The sequence below is a fragment of the Pleurodeles waltl genome, chromosome 12 (assembly GCF_031143425.1).
Source record: "Pleurodeles waltl isolate 20211129_DDA chromosome 12, aPleWal1.hap1.20221129, whole genome shotgun sequence".
Lineage (NCBI taxonomy): Eukaryota > Metazoa > Chordata > Amphibia > Caudata > Salamandridae > Pleurodeles > Pleurodeles waltl.
In genome coordinates, this window is record NC_090451.1 from 1380835 (window position 1) to 1406818 (window position 25984).

Genomic DNA, 25984 nt, shown 5'->3' on the forward strand with positions numbered 1-25984 from the left:
CGGTACAAGAGGGGGTTACCTATCATAGACTGTCATTAACATATGGGATACGTTGTAGTCTGTTACTAACAAAATTCTATAACCAGGAAGAGATTCAATATTTTTACTCAAATCATGATCTTGTGTTTTCTAATGTGCCTATCATAGAGGATGTGAGTGGGGTAGCTAAGTACTATAGCATAAAGTTAGTTAAAGGATTCTTTCAGGCGACATTAACAATTAGTACATCTTATGCACACCACAATAATTTGACATGTTTGCTTACACCTGTAGAGAAAAGCTTTTTAGATCACACGGAAGAGAGAAGAAGGGCATTGAAGGATAAACTAGAGAAAGGATTACAGCAACGGGCCTTTGCTAGTAGTGACGGTTATAGTGCAATTAGAGAACAAGGGAAGTTAGCTTTAGACGCACTACATGTAGGAAAGCTTTGCATATCCAAGACCAAATCATACTATGACAATGTGTTTGTGGGAATGAGTGAATGTAAGCGTGTGTTTTTGTTTCAGAGTAAATGGACGTTCATGTTAAATGGGCAGGATCCAGCAATCCCGGTATTTATTATATATGTGGACTTAATGCTTATTACCGTCTTCCAAAGGGATAGTATGGGACATGTTATTTGGGGATAGTTTTCCCAAAGATATATCAACTTGACGATTTGAAAAGGTTACCAAAATTGTCTGAATTACATCGTACTAGACATAAGAAAGAGACTGCTGCTGGTGTAGTAGGAGACATATTTGGGACGATAATTTCTTCAGTGGGAGTTATTATGAACTCCATAAAGATTCAAAAGTTGTCTACTATTGAGGATAACATGCTGACAAACTTTTCAGGGGCTATACTCCTGATGGATACTGAACTTGCTGCGAAGGGGTCTATGACTCTTCAAACAGGCTTGCTTTAGACGTTCTTTTAGTGAAAAATGGCAGAGTTTGTAGATTGCTCAATGGGTGTAATTGTTGCGCTTACATACCAGATAATAGTAATGAGATTAGAAGTATGCTTACTAACTTGACTAGGGATAGTACGGACTTGAAGGATTTGAAAGAACCATGTGTTTGGAAAATTGTTGGGAAAGGATTTGCTTCAGTGGGAAATTGGATTAGTAACATTTGGCATGGGATATTGTCTAAAATAATACAGGGGATATTGATTGTTATAGATTGCTTATTTGGATCATGGGTGGCATGTAAAATTAGTAAAAGAATAAAATTGAAGATGGCGAAAAATAATAGGAGGAGGGAAGAAAAACAAAGGGAAAAATTATTCAGGGCAAGATCGAAGGGGAAACCAAGAAGGGAAGAGATTGATATGAGGGAATTTTAGTATGTAAAATTAGTAGGGAAGATTTGTGTGATGACAAGAGTCATCAGAGGAGGGATTGCTGGAGTGTGTCTTTTAAAATTAATATTATCATGAAAAGCTTACAATATATTGTGTAATGAAGCTGCATAAAAAATGTGTTAACGTAGAAATAATGCACACGTTTGAAATGTGCCCACGGGGAGTGGCTACCAATGTATACGAAGACTAATGAAAGTTATTAATGCTGAATTAATTATGTACTAATGTTTTTAATTTGTATTAACATATCAAAATTGGAGTTATGTATTAGGAGTTTGTTCATTAAGCAGTAGGCCTTAGTTTAGCGAAGGTCTGTGCCTAGCTGCCTGGTCTCATATTAAACTGTCTTTTTCTAACGTGCAATGTGCTATTTTCCTGAAGGACATGAAACTGTACTTTCCCAGAAGCTAGAGATGTGTGTAGCTGTAGTAAATTCTTTCTCATGGGACCATACTTGCTCAAGGAGACATTCTTGCTGAATGCAACTGTGTAATCTGTAACAGGTGCAAGGCTGCCTGGAGTAGGAGAAAACAATGGAACTACTGACTGTAGCGTAAAATGTAACTTTTCTTACATGACATTCCAACCGATGAAAATGTCAATAACATGGGCCAATCAACGACATGAGAACTGTGGTTTGTGTAAAACTCTGGTGAAGATTATTGGACAGAGATGGCGATGCACCAATGATTATCCATTGAGGAATTAGGAGTAAATTAGATAGTTTTGATTTAACCACATGACCCGAGGAGAAATCAGGCATTTATTGGACATTCCACTCCAAGCCATTCTTTGCCATTCTACTGAGCCATTTAGGCCATTTCGTTTGAGACTTTGCCGTTTGTTCGCCCTGTTACTCTAAACCACCCTTTACTTATTCCTTACCTGATACTTACTTCTCCTCTATATGAGGGAAGTTCTTGTTCCTTAGCTATGCCATACTGATACTTTGCCCTGTCCTTTCTTTGCTGATGATGCAAATGACTGATGTCCTGAGGACGAAGACTGACGCTGTTTGCTGATCCGTTGGATGGGTAACTATCTGATGAAAATTGTAATTGTCTGTTTGCCTTTTCTTTCTAGGTACCAACTGCTCTTTGATAGAGGCCATAGTTAGATGTTTTCCAAATTTGAGTTTGCTAAATTGTTTTGCATGACGCCCAACATGCTGATGCTAATACGAGGTTATTTAAGGTGTTCACTAAAATCTGACGTAAATAGACAAATGACTGAGTTCTTGCTTTGTTGAACCATGCACTACTGAGACTTTGCTAAGTTGCTTCTTAATAATTATGTGTTAATACTGAGTGAATGTTCTCTATGCATTGATTAATTGCGTTTCTAATTGCAAATCTGAAGAGTTACTAATGAGATGAATTGCTGATGAGATTAACAGAAATGACTTTAGATTGTAACCAGTAGGGAAATAAATATCCTAACACTTAACTAAATTGGTGTGGTTATTCATGACTGAAAGATCATGGTGTGTTCACTTTATTGACTCTCATTAAAGGTTATTGATTAGCATGCTGATTAGTTATTGCGATTGTTGTTGAGATATTGATCTATTGATTTGTGATGCCAAAAGACATCTCGTACTGGGAAGTCCCCGAACCTGGTCTAAAAGGTTCATCGACCTAGGCGTGTCTCCTTGTAAGTTTACTTATCAAGGCTCTGACGCGCCTTCACTAATAAAAAGTAATCTGATCGCTTGCTGCGGAGTCATCGTCAACAAAAACTACCAAAATATTACTTCAATGTATTGTAATTACGACTGCCTCAGTTTTATGCATTACGTGAGTAGTCGGACAGCAATTTATTTAGCGCAAAAATATTTATTGTTGATGCACGTACGTTTTTTAACTGAAGTGTCATAGCTGTAGCGGCAATACTCCCAGTTTAGGTGGTTTTTTAAACTAAGTTTTACTTTCTCCTACTTAAAACTTTTTGCAGAACAATGCACATTAAATGGGAAGGCAGTTTTCCTTAATTGTGTACTATTTGCTGCCTAATGTTGACATGTAAGCACACCACCAATAACTGACACCTAGAGACTCGAAAGCGCCATACCAGTACAATATTTGTATGATATTGCACTTTAAATCCACGTACAACTGAATTAAAGCAATCTTAGCTCATTGGAGGGTAGTGTGATAGTACATCACATATGGATAGAACACGTTTGGAAAGTGTAATTTTCATGATTACATTACATTTAACATATAAATTCAAGCTGAAGTAGGGATGGACAACAAGGTCGTATAGAGCAAAGCTGAAGACAACAAGTTACCATAACAATCTGTAAATATATGCTCTTTATTATGTTTAGACAACTATCACCTAATAGAACACATTTTGGCTACCATATTTTGTACTCCTGAAACATGGTATTTTTGAAGACGAGGTGGCCGAGTGGTTAAGGCGATGGACTGCTAATCCATTGTGCTCTGCACGCATGGGTTCGAATCCCATCCTCGTTGGTTTATTGTTCCGTCTTTAGTTTTTAGTATGTGGTAGGGCTGGGTTAACCCTATTTTATGTGAAAGTTAAATGACATATCCCATGGTATTTCCGGCAGTACAACGGCTCAGTTTGGAAACACCGCTCAGTTGAGTACTGTGCTTAGGCATTACTGTAAACAGCGCCAGCCGGGTTCTGCTCATGAATCACAAAATCTTTCCTGAGGCGGAGGGTTGGTAAGTTGAGGGACGTAGATAGTTTGATTCCTTATCCTTAAAGAAAGAGAAGCAGCGCGTGCGGGACGCCAATGTAAGGGTTGTCTTCCTACGGACTCTCAGGACTGGCGCTCCCTGACACCTCCCATGGCCCGGGGCCAATCCTGACCTACTGAATGTATCACGTGCCTGCTGCTGTTGGCCTTGACTTTCCTAGGATCACTTTACAGGCTATACACCCTTATTCTCCAACTCCCCTATACAACAGAACATCTCACTTCAGAAAGCTTACAGAAACACGTTCACACAGGGTAGTGTGGCCGAGCGGTCTAAGGTGCTGGATTAAGGCTCCAGTCTCTTTGGAGGTGTGGGTTCGAATCCCACCGCTGCCAGTATTTTTCAACTCACAAACGTATTTTGTCTGCATCAGTGTCTCTCTCTCTGCTTTCTGCACCTAGGATCCACATAGCGAGAGGTGAGACTATGTAAAGTGGTGACGTATATATATAAGGGTAGCCAGACAGTGGGACCGAGCCTTCTTATTTTAAAAAACCACAACCTAAGGTGACAAGAATTGTATCGGTAAACAAACCAGCTGTCTTGAAGTCTAACTATAGAGGCGACGAGAGGGGTCACTGTGATGCTGAAAGTTCAGTGAGTGTAAACAGTAGAACGCTGTGTGATACGTTTCCTTGCAGTGATGACAGCTCGCGTTTCTAAAGCAGAGAGCAAACATACAATGGGGAAGAAGAATAAATAAGGAAAGACATATATTAGATGCAGACAGTTATTATACTTTGCTTTTCACCTGTAACTCGCTCAACTGTCGGTGAATGCTGCGTTACCCTGCATAGCCAGGTCACCACAGCGGGTTTCCACAGTGTTTGGCCAAGTTACTATAGTTGTGAGCTTGTACATGTGAGGTAGGGAGGCTGAGCAGGCTAAACTGGCTAGATTTAGGCTCCAGTCTCTCTGGAGCCGTGTGCTTGAATCCCAACACTTTAAGTTTACTTGAACCAAATACTTTTGCAAAAAAGGTTCATGTAATAAATATTCATTAGGGTCGTGGTTGTGAGTATGACACTAATGGATAAAAGTGGGACTAACAATGCTACAATTCCTGAGACTACCACTGCACTAACAGCCTGGGAGAGGTTTGAGCTGGATACAAGATACTTGCATGAGGGAACTAACTCGAAAGGGGAACTATCCACTGATGTTTTCTATCGCTTGCTGAGTGAGTATGTTGACACAATGGATGCAAAAGATTGTTTTGTGTGTACACAGATTCCTGTTTCGGTACAAGAGGGGGTTACCTATCATAGACTGTCATTAACATATGGGATACGTTGTAGTCTGTTCCTAACAAGATTCTATAACCAGGAAGAGATTCAATATTTTTACTCAAATCATGATCTTGTGTTTTCTAATGTGCCTATCATAGAGGATGTGAGGGGGTAGCTAAGTACTATAGCATAAAGTTAGTTAAAGGATTCTTTCAGGCGACATTAACAATTAGTACATCTTATGCACACCACAATAATTTGACATGTTTGCTTACACCTGTAGAGAAAAGCTTTTCAGATCACACGGAAGAGAGAAGAAGGGCATTGAAGGGTAAACTAGAGAAAGGATTACAGCAACGGGCCTTTGCTAGTAGTGACGGTTATAGTGCAATTAGAGAACAAGGAATTTAGCTTTAGACGCACTACATGTAGGAAAGCTTTGCATATCCAAGACCAAATCATACTATGACAATGTGTTTGTGGGAATGAGTGAATGTAAGCGTGTGTTTTTGTTTCTGAGTAAATGGACGTTCATGTTAGATGGACAGGATCCAGCAATCCCCGGGATTTATTATGTATGTGGACTTAATGCTTATTACCGTCTTCCAAAGGGATAGTATGGGACATGTTATTTGGGGATAGTTTTCCCAAAGATATATCAACTTGACGATTTGAAAAGGTTACCAAAATTGTCTGAATTACATCTTACTAGACATAAGAAAGAAACTGCTGCTGGTGTAGTAGGAGACATATTTGGGCCGATAATTTCTTCAGTGGGGGTTATTATGAACTCCATAAAGATTCAAAAGTTGTCTACTATTGAGAATAACATGCTGACAAACTTTTCAGGGGCTATACTCCTGATGGATACTGAACTTGCTGCGGAGGGGGCTATGACTCTTCAAAACAGGCTTGCTTTAGACATTCTTTTAGTGAAAAATGGCAGAGTTTGTAGATTGCTCAATGGGTGTAATTGTTGCGCTTACATACCAGATAATAGTAATGAGATTAGAAGTATGCTTACTAACTTGACTAGGGATAGTACGGACTTGAAGGATTTGAAAGAACCAGGTGTTTGGAAAAAGGTTGGGAAAGGATTTGCTTCAGTGGGAAATTGGATTAGTAACATTTGGCATGGGATATTGTCTAAAATAATACAGGGGATATTGATTGTTATAGATTGCTTATTTGGATCATGGGTGGCATGTAAAATTAGTAAAAGAATAAAATTGAAGATGGCGAAAAATAATAGGAGGAGGGAAGAAAAACAAAGGGAAAAATTATTCAGGGCAAGATCAAAGGGGAAACCAAGAAGGGAAGAGATTGATATGAGGGAATTTTAGTATGTAAAATTAGTAGGGAAGATTTGTGTGATGACAAGAGTCATCAGAGGAGGGATTGCTGGAGTGTGTCTTTTAAAATTAATATTAACATGAAAAGCTTACAATATATTGTGTAATGAAGCTGCATAAAAAATGTGTTAACGTAGAAATAATGCACACGTTTGAAATGTGCCCACGGGGAGTGGCTACCAATGTATACGAAGACTAATGAAAGTTATTAATGCTGAATTAATTATGTACTAATGTTTTTAATTTGTATTAACATATCAAAATTGGAGTTATGTATTAGGAGTTTGTTCATTAAGCAGTAGGCCTTAGTTTAGCGAAGGTCTGTGCCTAGCTGCCTGGTCTCATATTAAACTGTCTTTTTCTAACGTGCAATGTGCTATTTTCCTGAAGGACATGAAACTGTACTTTCCCAGAAGCTAGAGATGTGTGTAGCTGTAGTAAATTCTTTCTCATGGGACCCTACTTGCTCAAGGAGACATTCTTGCTGAATGCAACAGTGTAATTTGTAACAGGTGCAAGGCTGCCTGGAGTAGGAGAAAACAATGGAAATACTGACTGTAGCGTAAAATGTAACTTTTCTTACCTGACATTCCAACCGATGAAAACGTCAATAACATGGGCCAATCAACGACATGAGAACTGTGGTTTGTGTAAAACTCTGGTGAAGATTATTGGACAGAGATGGCGATGCACCAATGATTATCCATTGAGGAATTAGGAGTAAATTAGACAGTTTTGATTTAACCACATGACCCGAGGAGAAATCAGGCCTTTATTGGACATTCCACTCCAAGCCATTCTTTGCCATTCTACTGAGCCATTTAGGCCATTTCGTTTGAGACTTTGCCGTTTGTTCGCCCTGTTACTCTAAACCACCCTTTACTTATTCCTTACCTGATACTTACTTCTCCTCTATATGAGGGAAGTTCTTGTTCCTTAGCTGTGCCATACTGATACTTTGCCCTGTCCTTTCTTTGCTGATGATGCAAACGACTGATGTCCCGAGGACGAAGACTGACGCTGTTTGCTGATCCGTTGGATGGGTAACTATCTGATGAAAATTGTAATTGTCTGTTTGCCTTTTCTTTCTAGGTACCAACTGCTCTTTGATAGAGGCCATAGTTAGATGTTTTCCAAATTTGTGTTTGCTAAATTGTTTTGCATGAAGCCCAACATGCTGATGCTAATACGAGGTTATTTAAGGTGTTCACTAAAATCTGACGCAAATAGACAAATGACTGAGTTCTTGCTTTGTTGAACCATGCACTACTGAGACTTTGCTAAGTTGCTTCTTAATAATTATGTATTAATACTGAGTGAATATTCTCTATGCATTGATTAATTGCGTTTCTAATTGCAAATCTGAAGAGTTACTAATGAGATGAATTGCTGATGAGATTAACAGAAATGACTTTAGATTGTAACCAGTAGGGAAATAAATATCCTAACACTTAACTAAATTGGTGCGTTATTCATGACTGAAAGATCATGGTGTGTTCACTTTATTGACTTTCATTAAAGGTTATTGATTAGCATGCTGATTAGTTATTGCGATTGTTGTTGAGATATTGATCTATTGATTTGTGATGCCAAAAGACATCTCGTACTGGGAAGTCCCCGAACCTGGTCTAAAAGGTTCATCGACCTAGGCGTGTCTCCTTGTAAGTTTACTTATCAAGGCTCTGACGCGCCTTCACTAATAAAAAGTAATCTGATCGCTTGCTGCGGAGTTATCGTCAACAAAAACTACCAAAATATTACTCCAATGTATTGTAATTACGACTGCCTCAGTTTTATGCATTACGTGAGTAGTTGGACAGCAATTTATTTAGCGCAAAAATATTTCTTGTTGATGCACGTACGTTTTTAAACTGAAGTGTCATAGTTGTAGCGGCAATACTCCCAGTTTAGGTGGTTTTATAAACTAAGTTTTACTTTCTCCTACTTAAAACTTTTTGCAGAGCAATGCACATTAAATGGGAAGGCAGTTTTCCTTAATTGTGTACTATTTGCTGCCTAATGTTGACATGTAAGCACACCACCAATAACTGACACCTAGAGACTAGAAAGCGCCATACCAGTACAATATTTGTATGATATTGCACTTTAAATCCACGTACAACTGAATTAAAGCAATCTTAGCTCATTTGAGGGTAGTGTGATAGTACATCACATATGGATAGAACACGTTTGGAAAGTGTAATTTTCATGATTACATTACATTTAACATATAAATTCAAGCTGAAGTAGGGATGGACAACAAGGTCGTATAGAGCAAAGCTGAAGACAACAAGTTACCATAACAATCTGTAAATATATGCTCTTTATTATGTTTAGACAACTATCACCTAATAGAACACATTTTGGCTACCATATTTTGTACTCCTGAAACATGGTGTTTTGAAGAGGAGGTGGCCGAGTGGTTAAGGCGATGGACTTCTAATTCATTGTGCTCTGCACGCGTGGGTTCAAATCCCATCCTCGTAGGTTTATTGTTCCGTCTTTAGTTTTTAGTATGTGGTAGGGCTGGGTTAACCCTATTTTATGTGAAAGTTAAATAACATATCCCATGGTAATTCCAGCAGTACAACGGCTCAGTTTGGAAACACCGCTCAGTTGAGTACTGTGCTTAGGCATTACTGTAAACAGCGCCAGCCAGGTTCTGCTCATGAATCACAAAATCTTTCCTGAGGCGGAGGGTTGGTAAGTTGAGGGACGTAGATAGTTTGATTCCTTATCCTTAAAGAAAGAGAAGCAGCGCGTGCAGGACGCCAATGTAAGGGTTGTCTTCCTACGGACTCTCAGGACTGGCGCTCCCTGACACCTCCCATGGCCCGGGGCCAATCCTGACCTACTGAATGTATCACGTGCCTGCTGCTGTTGGCGTTGACTTTCCTAGGATCACTTCACAGGCTATACACCCTTATTCTTCAACTCCCCTATACAACAGAACATCTCACTTCAGAAAGCTTACAGAAACAGGTTTGCACAGGGTAGTGTGGCCGAGCGGTCTAAGGTGCTGGATTAAGGCTCCAGTCTCTTTGGAGACATGGGTTCGAATCCCACCGCTGCCAGTATTTTTCAACTCACAAACGTATTTTGTCTGCATCAGTGTCTCACTCTCTGCCTTCTGCACCTACGATCCACATAGCGAGAGGTGAGACTATGTAAAGTGGTGACGTATATATATAAGGGTAGCCAGACAGTGGGACCGAGCCTTCTTATTTTAAAAAACCACAACCTAAGGTGACAAGAATTGTATCGGTAAACAAACCAGCTGTCTTGAAGTCTAACTATAGAGGCGACGAGAGGGGTCACTGTGATGCTGAAAGTTCAGTGAGTGTAAACAGTAGAACGCTGTGTGATACGTTTCCTTGCAGTGATGACAGCACGCGTTTCTAAAGCAGAGAGCAAACATACAATGGGGAAGAAGAACAAATAAGGAAAGACATATATTATATGCAGACAGTTATTATACTTTGCTTTTCACCTGTAACTCGCTCAACTGTCGGTGAATGCTGCGTTACCCTGCATAGCCAGGTTACCACAGCGGGTGTCCACAGTGTTTGACCAAGTTACTATAGTTGTGAGCTTGTAGATGTGAGGTAGCGTGGCTGACCAGGCTAAACTGGCTAGACTTAGACTTCAGTCTCTCTGGAGCCGTGGGCTTGAATCCCAACACTTTAAGTTTACTTGAACCAAATACTTTTGCAAAAAAGGTTCATGTAATAAATATTCATTAGGGTCGTGGTTGTGAGTATGACACTAATGGATAAAAGTGAGACTAACAATGCTACAATTCCTGAGACTACCACTGTACTAACAGCCTGGGAGAGGTTTGAGCTGGATACAAGATACTTGCATGAGGGAACTAACTCAAAAGGGGAACTATCCACTGATGTTTTCTGTCGCTTGCTGAGTGAGTATGTTGACACAATGGATGCAAAAGATTGTTTTGTGTGTACACAGATTCCTGTTTCGGTACAAGAGGGGGTTACCTATCATAGACTGTCATTAACATATGGGATACGTTGTAGTCTGTTACTAACAAGATTCTATAACCAGGAAGAGATTCAATATTTTTACTCAAATCATGATCTTGTGTTTTCTAATGTGCCTATCATAGAGGATGTGAGTGGGGTAGCTAAGTACTATAGCATAAAGTTAGTTAAAGGATTCTTTCAGACGACATTAACAATTAGTACATCTTATGCACACCACAATAATTTGACATGTTTGCTTACACCTGTAGAGAAAAGCTTTTTAGATCACACGGAAGAGAGAAGAAGGGCATTGAAGGGTAAACTAGAGAAAGGATTACAGCAACGGGCCTTTGCTAGTAGTGACGGTTATAGTGCAATTAGAGAACAAGGGAAGTTAGCTTTAGACGCACTACATGTAGGAAAGCTTTGCATATCCAAGACCAAATCATACTATGACAATGTGTTTGTGGGAATGAGTGAATGTAAGCGTGTGTTTTTGTTTCAGAGTAAATGGACGTTCATGTTAAATGGACAGGATCCAGCAATTCCCAGGATTTATTATATATGTGGACTTAATGCTTATTACCGTCTTCCAAAGGGATAGTATGGGACATGTTATTTGGGGATAGTTTTCCCAAAGATATATCAACTTGACGATTTGAAAAGGTTACCAAAATTGTCTGAATTACATCGTACTAGACATAAGAAAGAGACTGCTGCTGGTGTAGTAGGAGACATATTTGGGACGATAATTTCTTCAGTGGGAGTTATTATGAACTCCATAAAGATTCAAAAGTTGTCTACTATTGAGGATAACATGCTGACAAACTTTTCAGGGGCTATACTCCTGATGGATACTGAACTTGCTGCGGAGGGGGCTATGACTCTTCAAAACAGGCTTGCTTTAGACATTCTTTTAGTGAAAAATGGCAGAGTTTGTAGATTGCTCAATGGGTGTAATTGTTGCGCTTACATACCAGATAATAGTAATGAGATTAGAAGAATGCTTACTAACTTGACTAGGGATAGTACGGACTTGAAGGATTTGAAAGAACCAGGTGTTTGGAAAAAGGTTGGGAAAGGATTTGCTTCAGTGGGAAATTGGATTAGTAACATTTGGCATGGGATATTGTCTAAAATAATACAGATGATATTGATTGTTATAGATTGCTTATTTGGATCATGGGTGGCATGTAAAATTAGTAAAAGAATAAAATTGAAGATGACGAAAAATAATAGGTGGAGGGAAGAAAAACAAAAGGAAAAATTATTCAGGGAAAGATCAAAGGGGAAACCAAGAAGGGAAGAGATTGATATGAGGGAATTTTAGTATGTAAAATTAGTAGGGAAGATTTGTGTGATGACAAGATTCATCAGAGGAGGGATTTCTGGAGTGTGTCTTTTAAAATTAATATTAACATGAAAAGCTTACAATATATTGTGTAATGAAGCTGCATAAAAAATGTGTTAACGTAGAAATAATGCACACGTTTGAAATGTGCCCACGGGGAGTGGCTACCAATGTATACGAAGACTAATGAAAGTTATTAATGCTGAATTAATTATGTACTAATGTTTTTAATTTGTATTAACATATCAAAATTGGAGTTATGTATTAGGAGTTTGTTCATTAAGCAGTAGGCCTTAGTTTAGCGAAGGTCTGTGCCTAGCTGCCTGGTCTCATATTAAACTGTCTTTTTCTAATGTGCAATGTGTTATTTTCCTGAAGGACATGAAACTGTACTTTCCCAGAAGCTAGAGATGTGTGTAGCTGTAGTAAATTCTTTCTCATGGGACCCTACTTGCTCAAGGAGACATTCTTGCTGAATGCAACAGTGTAATTTGTAACAGGTGCAAGGCTGCCTGGAGTAGGAGAAAACAATGGAACTACTGACTGTAGCGTAAAATGTAACTTTTCTTACCTGTCATTCCAACCGATGAAAACGTCAATAACATGGGCCAATCAACGACATGAGAACTGTGGTTTGTGTAAAACTCGGGTGAAGATTATTGGACAGAGATGGCGATGCACCAATGATTATCCATTGAGGAATTAGGAGTAAATTAGACAGTTTTGATTTAACCACATGACCCGAGGAGAAATCAGGCATTTATTGGACATTCCACTCCAAGCCATTCTTTGCCATTCTACTGAGCCATTTAGGCCATTTCGTTTGAGACTTTGCCGTTTGTTCGCCCTGTTACTCTAAACCACCCTTTACTTATTCCTTACCTGATACTTACTTCTCCTCTATATGAGGGAAGTTCTTGTTCCTTAGCTATGCCATACTGATACTTTGCCCTGTCCTTTCTTTGCTGATGATGCAAACGACTGATGTCCGAGGACGAAGACTGACGCTGTTTGCTGATCCGTTGGATGGGTAACTATCTGATGAAAATTGTAATTGTCTGTTTGCCTTTTCTTTCTAGGTACCAACTGCTCTTTGATAGAGGCCATAGTTAGATGTTTTCCAAATTTGTGTTTGCTAAATTGTTTTGCATGAAGCCCAACATGCTGATGCTAATACGAGGTTATTTAAGGTGTTCACTAAAATCTGACGCAAATAGACAAATGACTGAGTTCTTGCTTTGTTGAACCATGCACTACTGAGACTTTGCTAAGTTGCTTCTTAATAATTATGTGTTAATACTGAGTGAATATTCTCTATGCATTGATTAATTGCGTTTCTAATTGCAAATCTGAAGAGTTACTAATGAGATGAATTGCTGATGAGATTAACAGAAATGACTTTAGATTGTAACCAGTAGGGAAATAAATATCCTAACACTTAACTAAATTGGTGTGGTTATTCATGACTGAAAGATCATGGTGTGTTCACTTTATTGACTCTCATTAAAGGTTATTGATTAGCATGCTGATTAGTTATTGCGATTGTTGTTGAGATATTGATCTATTGATTTGTGATGCCAAAAGACATCTCGTACTGGGAAGTCCCCGAACCTGGTCTAAAAGGTTCATCGACCTAGGCGTGTCTCCTTGTAAGTTTACTTATCAAGGCTCTGACTCGCCTTCACTAATAAAAAGTAATCTGATCGCTTGCTGCGGAGTCATCGTCAACAAAAACTACCAAAATATTACTTCAATGTATTGTAATTACGACTGCCTCAGTTTTATGCATTACGTGAGTAGTCGGACAGCAATTTATTTATTGCAAAAATATTTCTTGTTGATGCACGTATGTTTTTTAACTGAAGTGTCATAGCTGTAGCGGCAATACTCCCAGTTTAGGTGGTTTTATAAACTAAGTTTTACTTTCCCCTACTTAAAACTTTTTGCAGAACAATGCACATTAAATGGGAAGGCAGTTTTCCTTAATTGTGTACTATTTGCTGCCTAATGTTGACATGTAAGCACACCACCAATAACTGACACCTAGAGACTCGAAAGTGCCATACCAGTACAATATTTGTATGATATTGCACTTTATATCCACGTACAACTGAATTAAAGCAATCTTAGCTCATTTGAGGGTAGTGTGATAGTACATCACATATGGATAGAACACGTTTGGAAAGTGTAATTTTCATGATTACATTACATTTAACATATGAATTCAAGCTGAAGTAGGGATGGACAACAAGGTCGTATAGAGCAAAGCTGAAGACAAGAAGTTACCATAACAATCTGTAAATATATGCTCTTTATTATGTTTAGACAACTATCACCTAATAGAACACATTTTGGCTACCACATTTTGTACTCCTGAAACATGGTGTTTTGAAGACGAGGTGGCCGAGTGGTTAAGGCGATGGACTGCTAATCCATTGTGCTCTGCACACGTGGGTTCGAATCCCATCTTCGTTGGTTTATTGTTCCGTTTTTAGTTTTTAGTATGTGGGAGGGCTGGGTTAACCCTATTTTATGTGAAAGTTAAATGACATATCCCATGGTATTTCCGGCAGTACAACGGCTCAGTTTGGAAACACCGCTCAGTTGAGTACTGTGCTTAGGCATTACTGTAAACAGCGCCAGCCGGGTTCTGCTCATGAATCACAAAATCTTTCCTGAGGCGGAGGGTTGGTAAGTTGAGGGACGTAGATAGTTTGATTCCTTATCCTTAAAGAAAGAGAAGCAGCGCGTGCGGGACGCCAATGTAAGGGTTGTCTTCCTACGGACTCTCAGGACTGGCGCTCCCTGACACCTCCCATGGCCCGGGGCCAATCCTGACCTACTGAATGTATCACGTGCCTGCTGCTGTTGGCGTTGACTTTCCTAGGATCACTTCACAGGCTATACATCCTTATTCTTCAACTCCCCTATACAACAGAACATCTCACTTCAGAAAGCTTACAGAAGGATGTTTGCACAGGGTAGTGTGGCCGAGTGGTCTAAGGTGCTGGATTAAGGCTCCAGTCTCTTTGGAGGTGTGGGTTTGAATCCCACCGCTTCCAGTATTTTTCAACTCAGAAACGTATTTTGTCTGCATCAGTGTCTCACTCTCTGCCTTCTGCACCTACGATCCACATAGCGAGAGGTGAGACTATGTAAAGTGGTGACGTATATATATAAGGGTAGCCAGACAGTGGGACCGAGCCTTCTTATTTTAAAAAACCACAACCTAAGGTGACAAGAATTGTATCGGTAAACAAACCAGCTGTCTTGAAGTCTAACTATAGAGGCGACGAGAGGGGTCACTGTGATGCTGAAAGTTCAGTGAGTGTAAACAGTAGAACGCTGTGTCACACGTTTCCTTGCAGTGATGACAGCTCGCGTTTCTAACGCAGAGAGCAAACATACAATGGGGAAGAAGAATAAATAAGGAAAGACATATTATATGCAGACAGTTATTATACTTTGCTTTTCACCTGTAACTCGCTCAACTGTCGGTGAATGCTGCGTTACCATGCATAGCCAGGTCACCACAGCGGGTGTCCACAGTGTTTGACCAAGTTACTATAGTTGTGAGCTTGTAGATGTGAGGTAGCGTGGCTGAACAGGCTAAACTGGCTAGATTTAGTCTCCAGTCTCTCTGGAGCCGTGGGCTTGAATCCCAACACTTTAAGTTTACTTGAACCAATTACTTTTGCAAAAAAGGTTCATGTAATAAATATTCATTAGGGTCGTGGTTGTGAGTATGACACTAATGGATAAAAGTGAGACTAACAATGCTACAATTCCTGAGACTACCACTGCACTAACAGCCTGGGAGAGGTTTGAGCTGGATACAAGATACTTGCATGAGGGAACTAACTCGAAAGGGGAACTATCCACTGATGTTTTCTGTCGCTTGCTGAGTGAGTATGTTGACACAATGGATGCAAAAGATTGTTTTGAGAGTACACAGATTCCTGTTTTGGTACAAGAGGGGGTTACCTATCATAGACTGTCATTAACATATGGGATACGTTGTAGTCTGTTACTAACAAGATTCTATAACCAGGAAGAGATTCAATATTTTTACTCAAATCATGATCTTGTGTTTTCTAATGTGCCTATCATAGAGGATGTGAGTGGGGTAGCTAAGTACTATAGCATAAAGTTAGTTAAAGGATTCATTCAGGCGACATTAACAATTAGTACATCTTATGCACACCACAATAATTTGACATGTTTGCTTACACCTGTAGAGAAAAGCTTTTTAGATCACACGGAAGAGAGAAGAAGGGCATTGAAGGGTAAACTAGAGAAAGGATTACAGCAACGGGCCTTTGCTAGTAGTGACGGTTATAGTGCAATTAGAGAACAAGGGAAGTTAGCTTTAGACGCACTACATGTAGGAAAGCTTTGCATATCCAAGACCAAATCATACTATGACAATGTGTTTGTGGGAATGAGTGAATGTAAGCGTGTGTTTTTGTTTCAGAGTAAATGGACGTTCATGTTAAATGGACAGGATCCAGCAATCCCCGGGATTTATTATATATGTGGACTTAATGCTTATTACCGTCTTCCAAAGGGATAGTATGGGACATGTTATTTGGGGATAGTTTTCCCAAAGATATATCAACTTGACGATTTGAAAAGGTTACCAAAATTGTCTGAATTACATCGTACTAGACATAAGAAAGAGACTGCTGCTGGTGTAGTAGGAGACATATTTGGGACGATAATTTCTTCAGTGGGAGTTATTATGAACTCCATAAAGATTCAAAAGTTGTCTACTATTGAGGATAACATGCTGACAAACTTTTCAGGGGCTATACTCCTGATGGATACTGAACTTGCTGCGGAGGGGGCTCTGACTCTTCAAAACAGGCTTGCTTTAGACATTCTTTTAGCGAAAAATTGCAGAGTTTGTAGATTGCTCAATGGGTGTCATTGTTGCGCTTACATACCAGATAATAGTAATGAGATTAGAAGTATGCTTACTAACTTGACTAGGGATAGTACGGACTTGAAGGATTTGAAAGAACCAGGTGTTTGGAAAAAGGTTGGGAAAGGATTTGCTTCAGTGGGAAATTGGATTAGTAACATTTGGCATGGGATATTGTCTAAAATAATACAGGGGATATTGATTGTTATAGATTGCTTATTTGGATCATGGGTGGCATGTAAAATTAGTAAAAGAATAAAATTGAAGATGGCGAAAAATAATAGGAGGAGGGAAGAAAAACAAAGGGAAAAATTATTCAGGGCAAGATCAAAGGGGAAACCAAGAAGGGAAGAGATTGATATGAGGGAATTTTAGCATGTAAAATTAGTAGGGAAGATTTGTGTGATGACAAGAGTCATCAGAGGAGGGATTGCTGGAGTGTGTCTTTTAAAATTAATATTAACATGAAAAGCTTACAATATATTGTGTAATGAAGATGCATAAAAAATGTGTTAACGTAGAAATAATGCACACGTTTGAAATGTGCCCACGGGGAGTGGCTACCAATGTATACGAAGACTAATGAAAGTTATTAATGCTGAATTAATTATGTACTAATGTTTTTAATTTGTATTAACATATCAAAATTGGAGTTATGTATTAGGAGTTTGTTCATTAAGCAGTAGGCCTTAGTTTAGCGAAGGTCTGTGCCTAGCTGCCTGGTCTCATTTTGAACTGTCTTTTTCTAACGTGCAATGTGCTATTTTCCTGAAGGACATGAAACTGTACTTTCCCAGAAGCTAGATATGTGTGTAGCTGTAGTAAATTCTTTCTCATGGGACCCTACTTGCTCAAGGAGACATTCTTGCTCAATGCAACAGTGTAATTTGTAACAGGTGCAAGGCTGCCTGGAGTAGGAGAAAACAATGGAACTACTGACTGTAGCGTAAAATGTAACTTTTATTACCTGACATTCCAACCGATGAAAACGTCAATAACATGGGCCAATCAACGACATGAGAACTGTGGTTTGTGTAAAACTCTGGTGAAGATTATTGGACAGAGATGGCGATGCACCAATGATTATCCATTGAGGAATTAGAAGTAAATTAGACAGTTTTGATTTAACCACATGACCCGAGGAGAAATCAGGCATTTATTGGACATTCCACCTCAGGCCATTCTTTGCCATTCTACTGAGCCATTTAGGCCATTTCGTTTGAGACTTTGCCGTTTGTTCGCCCTGTTACTCTAAACCACCCTTTACTTTTTCCTTACCTGATACTTACTTCTACTCTATATGAGGGAAGTTCTTGTTCCTTAGCTATGCCATACTGATACTTTGCCCTGTCATTTCTTTGCTGATGATGCAAACGACTGATGTCCCGAGGACGAAGACTGACGCTGTTTGCTGATCCGTTGGATGGGTAACTATCTCATGAAAATTGTAATTGTCTGTTTGCCTTTTCTTTCTAGGTACCAACTGATCTTTGATAGAGGCCATAGTTAGATGTTTTCCAAATTTGTGTTTGCTAAATTGTTTTGCATGAAGCCCAACATGCTGATGCTAATACGAGGTTATTTAAGGTGTTCACTAAAATCTGACGCAAATAGACAAATGACTGAGTTCTTGCTTTGTTGAACCATGCACTACTGAGACTTTGCTAAGTTGCTTCTTAATAATTATGTATTAATACTGAGTGAATATTCTCTATGCATTGATTAATTGCGTTTCTAATTGCAAATCTGAAGAGTTACTAATGAGATGAATTGCTGATGAGATTAACAGAAATGACTTTAGATTGTAACCAGTAGGGAAATAAATATCCTAACACTTAACTAAATTGGTGTAGTTATTCATGACTGAAAGATCATGGTGTGTTCACTTTATTGACTCTCATTAAAGGTTATTGATTAGCATGCTGATTAGTTATTGCGATTGTTGTTGAGATATTGAGCTATTGATTTGTGATGCCAAAAGACATCTCGTACTGGGAAGTCCCCGAACCTGGTCTAAAAGGTTCATCGACCTAGGCGTGTCTCCTTGTAAGTTTACTTATCAAGGCTCTGACGCGCCTTCACTAATAAAAAGTAATCTGATCGCTTGCTGCGGAGTCATCGTCAACAAAAACTACCAAAATATTACTTCAATGTGTTGTAATTACGACTGCCTCAGTTTTATGCATTACGTGAGTAGTCGGACAGCAATTTATTTAGTGCAAAAATATTTCTTGTTGATGCACGTACGTTTTTAAACTGAAGTGTCATAGCTGTAGCGGCAATACTCCCAGTTTAGGTGTTTTATAAACTAAGTTTTACTTTCTCCTACTTAAAACTTTTTGCAGAACAATGCACATTAAATGGGAAGGCAGTTTTCCTTAATTGTGTACTATTTGCTGCCTAATGTTGACATGTAAGCACACCACCAATAACTGACACCTAGAGACTCGAAAGCGCCATACCAGTACAATATTTGTATGATATTGCACTTTAAATCCACGTACAACTGAATTAAAGCAATCTTAGCTCATTTGAGGGTAGTGTGATAGGTCATCACATATGGATAGAACACGTTTGGAAAGTGTAATTTTCATGATTACATTACATTTAACATATAAATTCAAGCTGAAGTAGGGATGGACAACAAGGTCGTATAGAGCAAAGCTGAAGACAACAAGTTACCATAACAATCTGTAAATATATGCTCTTTATTATGTTTAGACAACTATCACCTAATAGAACACATTTTGGCTACCATATTTTGTACTCCTGAAACATGGTGTTTTGAAGACGAGGTGGCCGAGTGGTTAAGGCAATGGACTGCTAATCTATTGTGCTCTGCACGCGTGGGTTCGAATCCCATCCTCGTCTGTTTATTGTTCCGTCTTTAGTTTTTAGTATGTGGTAGGGCTGGGTTAACCCTATTTTATGTGAAAGTTAAATGACATATCCCATGGTATTTCCGGCAGTACAACGGCTCAGTTTGGAAACACCGCTCAGTTGAGTACTGTGCTTAGGCATTACTGTAAACAGCGCCAGCTGGGTTCTGCTCATGAATCACAAAATCTTTCCTGAGGCGGAGGGTTGGTAAGTTGAGGGACGTAGATAGTTTGATTCCTTATCCTTAAAGAAAGAGAAGCAGCGCATGCGGGACTCCAATGTAAGGGTTGTCTTCCTACGGACTCTCAGGACTGGCGCTCCCTGACACCTCCCATGGCCCGGGGCCAATCCTGACCTACTGAATGTATCACATGCCTGCTGCTGTTGGCGTTGACTTTCCTAGGATCACTTCACAGGCTATACACCCTTATTCTCCAACTCCCCTATACAACAGAACATCTCACTTCAGAAAGCTTACAGAAACAGGTTTGCACAGGGTAGTGTGGCCGAGCGGTCTAAGGTGCTGGATTAAGGCTCCAGTCTCTTAGGAGGCGTGGGTTTGAATCTCACCGCTGCCAGTATTTCTCAACTCACAAACGTATTTTGTCTGCATCAGTGTCTCACTCTCTGCCTTCTGCACCTACGATCCACATAGCGAGAGGTGAGACTATGTAAAGTGGTGACGTATATATATAAGGGTAGCCAGACAGTGGGACCGAGCCTTCTTATTTTAAAAAACCACAACCTAAGGTGACAAGAATTGTATCGGTAAACAAACCAGCTGTCTTGAAGTCTAACTATAGAGGCGACGAGAGGGGTCACTGTGATGCTGAAAGTTCAGTGAGTGTAAACAGTAGAACGCTGTGTGATACGTTTCCTTGCAGTGATGACAGCTCGCGTTTCTAAAGCAGAGAGCAAACATACAATGGGGAAGAAGAATAAATAAGGAAAGACATATATTATATGCAGACAGTTATTATACTTTGCTTTTCACCTGTAACTCGCTCAACTGTCGGTGAATGCTGCGTTACCCTGCATAGCCAGGTCACCACAGCGAGTGTCCACAGTGTTTGGCCAAGTTACTATAGTTGTGAGCTTGTAGATGTGAGGTAGCGTGGCTGAGCAGGCTAAACTGGCTACATTTAGGCTCCAGTCTCTCTGGAGCCGTGGGCTTGAATCCCAACACTTTAAGTTTACTTGAACCAAATACTTTTGCAAAAAAGGTTCATGTAATAAATATTCATTAGGGTCGTGGTTGTGAGTATGACACTAATGGATAAAAGTGGGACTAACAATGCTACAATTCCTGAGACTACCACTGCACTAACAGCCTGGGAGAGGTTTGAGCTGGATACAAGATACTTGCATGAGGGAACTAACTCGAAAGGGGAACTATCCACTGATGTTTTCTATCGCTTGCTGAGTGAGTATGTTGACACAATGGATGCAAAAGATTGTTTTGTGTGTACACAGATTCCTGTTTCGGTACAAGAGGGGGTTACCTATCATAGACTGTCATTAACATATGGGATACGTTGTAGTCTGTTACTAACAAGATTCTATAACCAGGAAGAGATTCAATATTTTTACTCAAATCATGATATTGTGTTTTCTAATGTGCCTATCATAGAGGATGTGAGTGGGGTAGCTAAGTACTATAGCATAAAGTTAGTTAAAGGATTCTTTCAGGCGACATTAACAATTAGTACATCTTATGCACACCACAATCATTTGACATGTTTGCTTACACCTGTAGAGAAAAGCTTTTTAGATCACACGGAAGAGAGAAGAAGGGCATTGAAGGGTAAACTAGAGAAAGGATTACAGCAACGGGCCTTTGCTAGTAGTGACGGTTATAGTGCAATTAGAGAACAAGGGAAGTTAGCTTTAGACGCACTACATGTAAGAAAGCTTTGCATATCCAAGACCAAATCATACTATGACAATGTGTTTGTGGGAATGAGTGAATGTAAGCGTGTGTTTTTGTTTCAGAGTAAATGGACGTTCATGTTAAATGGACAGGATCCAGCAATCCCCGGGATTTATTATATATGTGGACTTAATGCTTATTACCATCTTCCAAAGGGATAGTATGGGACATGTTATTTGGGGATAGTTTTCCCAAAGATATATCAACTTGACGATTTGAAAAGGTTACCAAAATTGTCTGAATTACATTGTACTAGACATAAGAAAGAGACTGCTGCTGGTGTAGTAGGAGACATATTTGGGACGATAATTTCTTCAGTGGGAGTTATTATGAACTCCATAAAGATTCAAAAGTTGTCTACTATTGAGGATAACATGCTGACAAACTTTTCAGGGGCTATACTCCTGATGGATACTGAACTTGCTGCGGAGGGGGCTATGACTCTTCAAAACAGGCTTGCTTTAGACATTCTTTTAGCGAAAAATGGCAGAGTTTGTAGATTGCTCAATGGGTGTCATTGTTGCGCTTACATACCAGATAATAGTAATGAGATTAGAAGTATGCTTACTAACTTGACTAGGGATAGTACGGACTTGAAGGATTTGAAAGAACCAGGTGTTTGGAAAAAGGTTGGGAAAGGATTTGCTTCAGTGGGAAATTGGATTAGTAACATTTGGCATGGGATATTGTCTAAAATAATACAGGGGATATTGATTGTTATAGATTGCTTATTTGGATCATGGGTGGCATGTAAAATTAGTAAAAGAATAAAATTGAAGATGGCGAAAAATTATAGGAGGAGGGAAGAAAAACAAAGGGAAAAATTATTCAGGGCAAGATCAAAGGGGAAACCAAAAAGGGAAGAGATTGATAATAGGGAATTTTAGTATGTAAAATTAGTAGTGAAGATTTGTGTGATGACAAGAGTCATCAGAGGAGGGATTGCTGGAGTGTGTCTTTTAAAATTAATATTAACATGAAAAGCTTACAATATATTGTGTAATGAAGATGCATAAAAAATGTGTTAACGTAGAAATAATGCACACGTTTGAAATGTGCCCACGGGGAGTGGATACCAATGTATACGAAGACTAATGAAAGTTATTAATGTTGAATTAATTATGTACTAATGTTTTTAATTTGTATTAACATATCAAAATTGGAGTTATGTATTAGGAGTTTGTTCATTAAGCAGTAGGCCTTAGTTTAGCGAAGGTCTGTGCCTAGCTGCCTGGTCTCATTTTGAACTGTCTTTTTCTAACGTGCAATGTGCTATTTTCCTGAAGGACATGAAACTGTACTTTCCCAGAAGCTAGATATGTGTGTAGCTGTAGTAAATTCTTTCTCATGGGACCCTACTTGCTCAAGGAGACATTCTTGCTCAATGCAACAGTGTAATTTGTAACAGGTGCAAGGCTGCCTGGAGTAGGAGAAAACAATGGAACTACTGACTGTAGCGTAAAATGTAACTTTTATTACCTGACATTCCAACCGATGAAAACGTCAATAACATGGGCCAATCAACGACATGAGAACTGTGGTTTGTGTAAAACTCTGGTGAAGATTATTGGACAGAGATGGCGATGCACCAATGATTATCCATTGAGGAATTAGGAGTAAATTAGACAGTTTTGATTTAACCACATGACCCGAGGAGAAATCAGGCATTTATTGGACATTCCACCTCAGGCCATTCTTTGCCATTCTACTGAGCCATTTAGGCCATTTCGTTTGAGACTTTGCCGTTTGTTCGCCCTGTTACTCTAAACCACCCTTTACTTATTCCTTACCTGATACTTACTTCTACTCTATATGAGGGAAGTTCTTGTTCCTTAGCTATGCCATACTGATACTTTGCCCTGTCATTTCTTTGCTGATGATGCAAACGACTGATGTCCCGAGGACGAAGACTGACGCTGTTTGCTGATCCGTTGGATGGGTAACTATCTGATGAAAATTGTAATTGTCTGTTTGCCTTTTCTTTCTAGGTACCAACTGATCTTTGATAGAGGCCATAGTTAGATGTTTTCCAAATTTGTGTTTGCTAAATTGTTTTGCATGAAGCCCAACATGGTGATGCTAATACGAGGTTATTTAAGGTGTTCACTAAAATCTGACGCAAATAGACAAATGACTGAGTTCTTGCTTTGTTGAACCATGCACTACTGAGACTTTGCTAAGTTGCTTCTTAATAATTATGTATTAATACTGAGTGAATATTCTCTATGCATTGATTAATTGCGTTTCTAATTGCAAATCTGAAGAGTTACTAATGAGATGAATTGCTGATGAGATTAACAGAAATGACTTTAGATTGTAACCAGTAGGGAAATAAATATCCTAACACTTAACTAAATTGGTGTGGTTATTCATGACTGAAAGATCATGGTGTGTTCACTTTATTGACTCTCATTAAAGGTTATTGATTAGCATGCTGATTAGTTATTGCGATTGTTGTTGAGATATTGATCTATTGATTTGTGATGCCAAAAGACATCTCGTACTGGGAAGTCCCCGAACCTGGTCTAAAAGGTTCATCGACCTAGGCGTGTCTCCTTGTAAGTTTACTTATCAAGGCTCTGACGCGCCTTCACTAATAAAAAGTAATCTGATCGCTTGCTGCGGAGTCATCGTCAACAAAAACTACCAAAATATTACTTCAATGTATTGTAATTACGACTGCCTCAGTTTTATGCATTACGTGAGTAGACGGACAGCAATTTATTTAGCGCAAAAATATTTCTTGTTGATGCACGTACGATTTTAAACTGAAGTGTCATAGCTGTAGCGGCAATACTCCCAGTTTAGGTGGTTTTATAAACTAAGTTTTACTTTCTGCTACTTAAAACTTTTTGCAGAACAATGCACATTAAATGGGAAGGCAGTTTTCCTTAATTGTGTACTATTTGCTGCCTAATGTTGACATGTAAGCACACCACCAATAACTGACACCTAGAGACTCGAAAGCGCCATACCAGTACAATATTTGTACGATATTGCACTTTAAATCCACGTACAACTGAATTAAAGCAATCTTAGCTCATTTGAGGGTAGTGTGATAGTACATCACATATGGATAGAACACGTTTGGAAAGTGTAATTTTCATGATTACATTACATTTAACATATAAATTCAAGCTGAAGTAGGGATGGACAACAAGGTCGTATAGAGCAAAGCTGAAGACAACAAGTTACCATAACAATCTGTAAATATATGCTCTTTATTATGTTTAGACAACTATCACCTAATAGAACACATTTTGGCTACCATATTTTGTACTCCTGAAACATGGTGTTTTGAAGACGAGGTGGCCGAGTGGTTAAGGCAATGGACTGCTAATCTCTTGTGCTCTGCACGCGTGGGTTCGAATCCCATCCTCGTCGGTTTATTGTTCCGTCTTTAGTTTTTAGTATGTGGTAGGGCTGGGTTAACCCTATTTTATGTGAAAGTTAAATGACATATCCCATGGTATTTCCGGCAGTACAACGGCTCAGTTTGGAAACAACGCTCAGTTGAGTACTGTGCTTAGGCATTATTGTAAACAGCGCCAGCCGGGTTCTGCTCATGAATCACAAAATCTTTCCTGAGGCGGAGGGTTTGTAAGTTGAGGGACGTAGATAGTTTGATTCCTTATCCTTAAAGAAAGAGAAGCAGCGCGTGCGGGACGCCAATGTTAGGGTTGTCTTCCTACGGACTCTCAGGACTGGCGCTCCCTGACACCTCCCATGGCCCGGGGCCAATCCTGACCTACTGAATGTATCACGTGCCTGCTGCTGTTGGCCTTGACTTTCCTAGGATCACTTCACAGGCTATACACCCTTATTCTCCAACTCCCCTATACAACTGAACATCTCACTTCAGAAAGCTTACAGAAACAAGTTTGCACAGGGTAGTGTGGCTGAGCGGTCTAAGGCGCTGGATTAAGGCTCCAGTCTCTTTGGAGGCGTGGGTTCGAATCTCACCGCTGCCAGTATTTCTCAACTCACAAACGTATTTTGTCTGCATCAGTGTCTCACTCTCTGCCTTCTGCACCTACGATCCACATAGCGAGAGGTGAGACTATGTAAAGTGGTGACGTATATATATAAGGGTAGCCAGACAGTGGGACCGAGCCTTCTTATTTTAAAAAACCACAACCTAAGGTGACAAGAATTGTATCGGTAAACAAACTAGCTGGCTTGAAGTCTAACTATAGAGGCGACGAGAGGGGTCACTGTGATGCTGAAAGTTCAGTGAGTGTAAACAGTAGAAC

General features: G+C 39.4%; 9 non-coding genes across 9 annotated transcripts; all 9 read left to right on the forward strand.

The window, feature by feature from the left end:
• Positions 1–3748: 3748 nt before the first annotated feature.
• Positions 3749–3830, forward strand: TRNAS-GCU (transfer RNA serine (anticodon GCU)). Its single transcript has one exon. It is a non-coding gene; the product is annotated as a tRNA-Ser (tRNA).
• Positions 3831–4335: 505 nt separating this feature from the next.
• On the forward strand, positions 4336–4417 carry TRNAL-AAG (transfer RNA leucine (anticodon AAG)). Its single transcript has one exon. It is a non-coding gene; the product is annotated as a tRNA-Leu (tRNA).
• A 4651-nt stretch (positions 4418–9068) lies between these two features.
• Positions 9069–9150, forward strand: TRNAR-UCU (transfer RNA arginine (anticodon UCU)). The gene has a single exon. It is a non-coding gene; the product is annotated as a tRNA-Arg (tRNA).
• Positions 9151–9655: 505 nt separating this feature from the next.
• On the forward strand, positions 9656–9737 carry TRNAL-AAG (transfer RNA leucine (anticodon AAG)). The gene has a single exon. It is a non-coding gene; the product is annotated as a tRNA-Leu (tRNA).
• A 4653-nt stretch (positions 9738–14390) lies between these two features.
• Positions 14391–14472, forward strand: TRNAS-GCU (transfer RNA serine (anticodon GCU)). The gene has a single exon. It is a non-coding gene; the product is annotated as a tRNA-Ser (tRNA).
• A 505-nt stretch (positions 14473–14977) lies between these two features.
• TRNAL-AAG (transfer RNA leucine (anticodon AAG)) lies at positions 14978–15059 on the forward strand. The gene has a single exon. It is a non-coding gene; the product is annotated as a tRNA-Leu (tRNA).
• Positions 15060–19710: 4651 nt separating this feature from the next.
• On the forward strand, positions 19711–19792 carry TRNAS-GCU (transfer RNA serine (anticodon GCU)). The gene has a single exon. It is a non-coding gene; the product is annotated as a tRNA-Ser (tRNA).
• A 5241-nt stretch (positions 19793–25033) lies between these two features.
• Positions 25034–25115, forward strand: TRNAS-GCU (transfer RNA serine (anticodon GCU)). Its single transcript has one exon. It is a non-coding gene; the product is annotated as a tRNA-Ser (tRNA).
• Positions 25116–25620: 505 nt separating this feature from the next.
• TRNAL-AAG (transfer RNA leucine (anticodon AAG)) lies at positions 25621–25702 on the forward strand. Its single transcript has one exon. It is a non-coding gene; the product is annotated as a tRNA-Leu (tRNA).
• Positions 25703–25984: the final 282 nt, after the last annotated feature.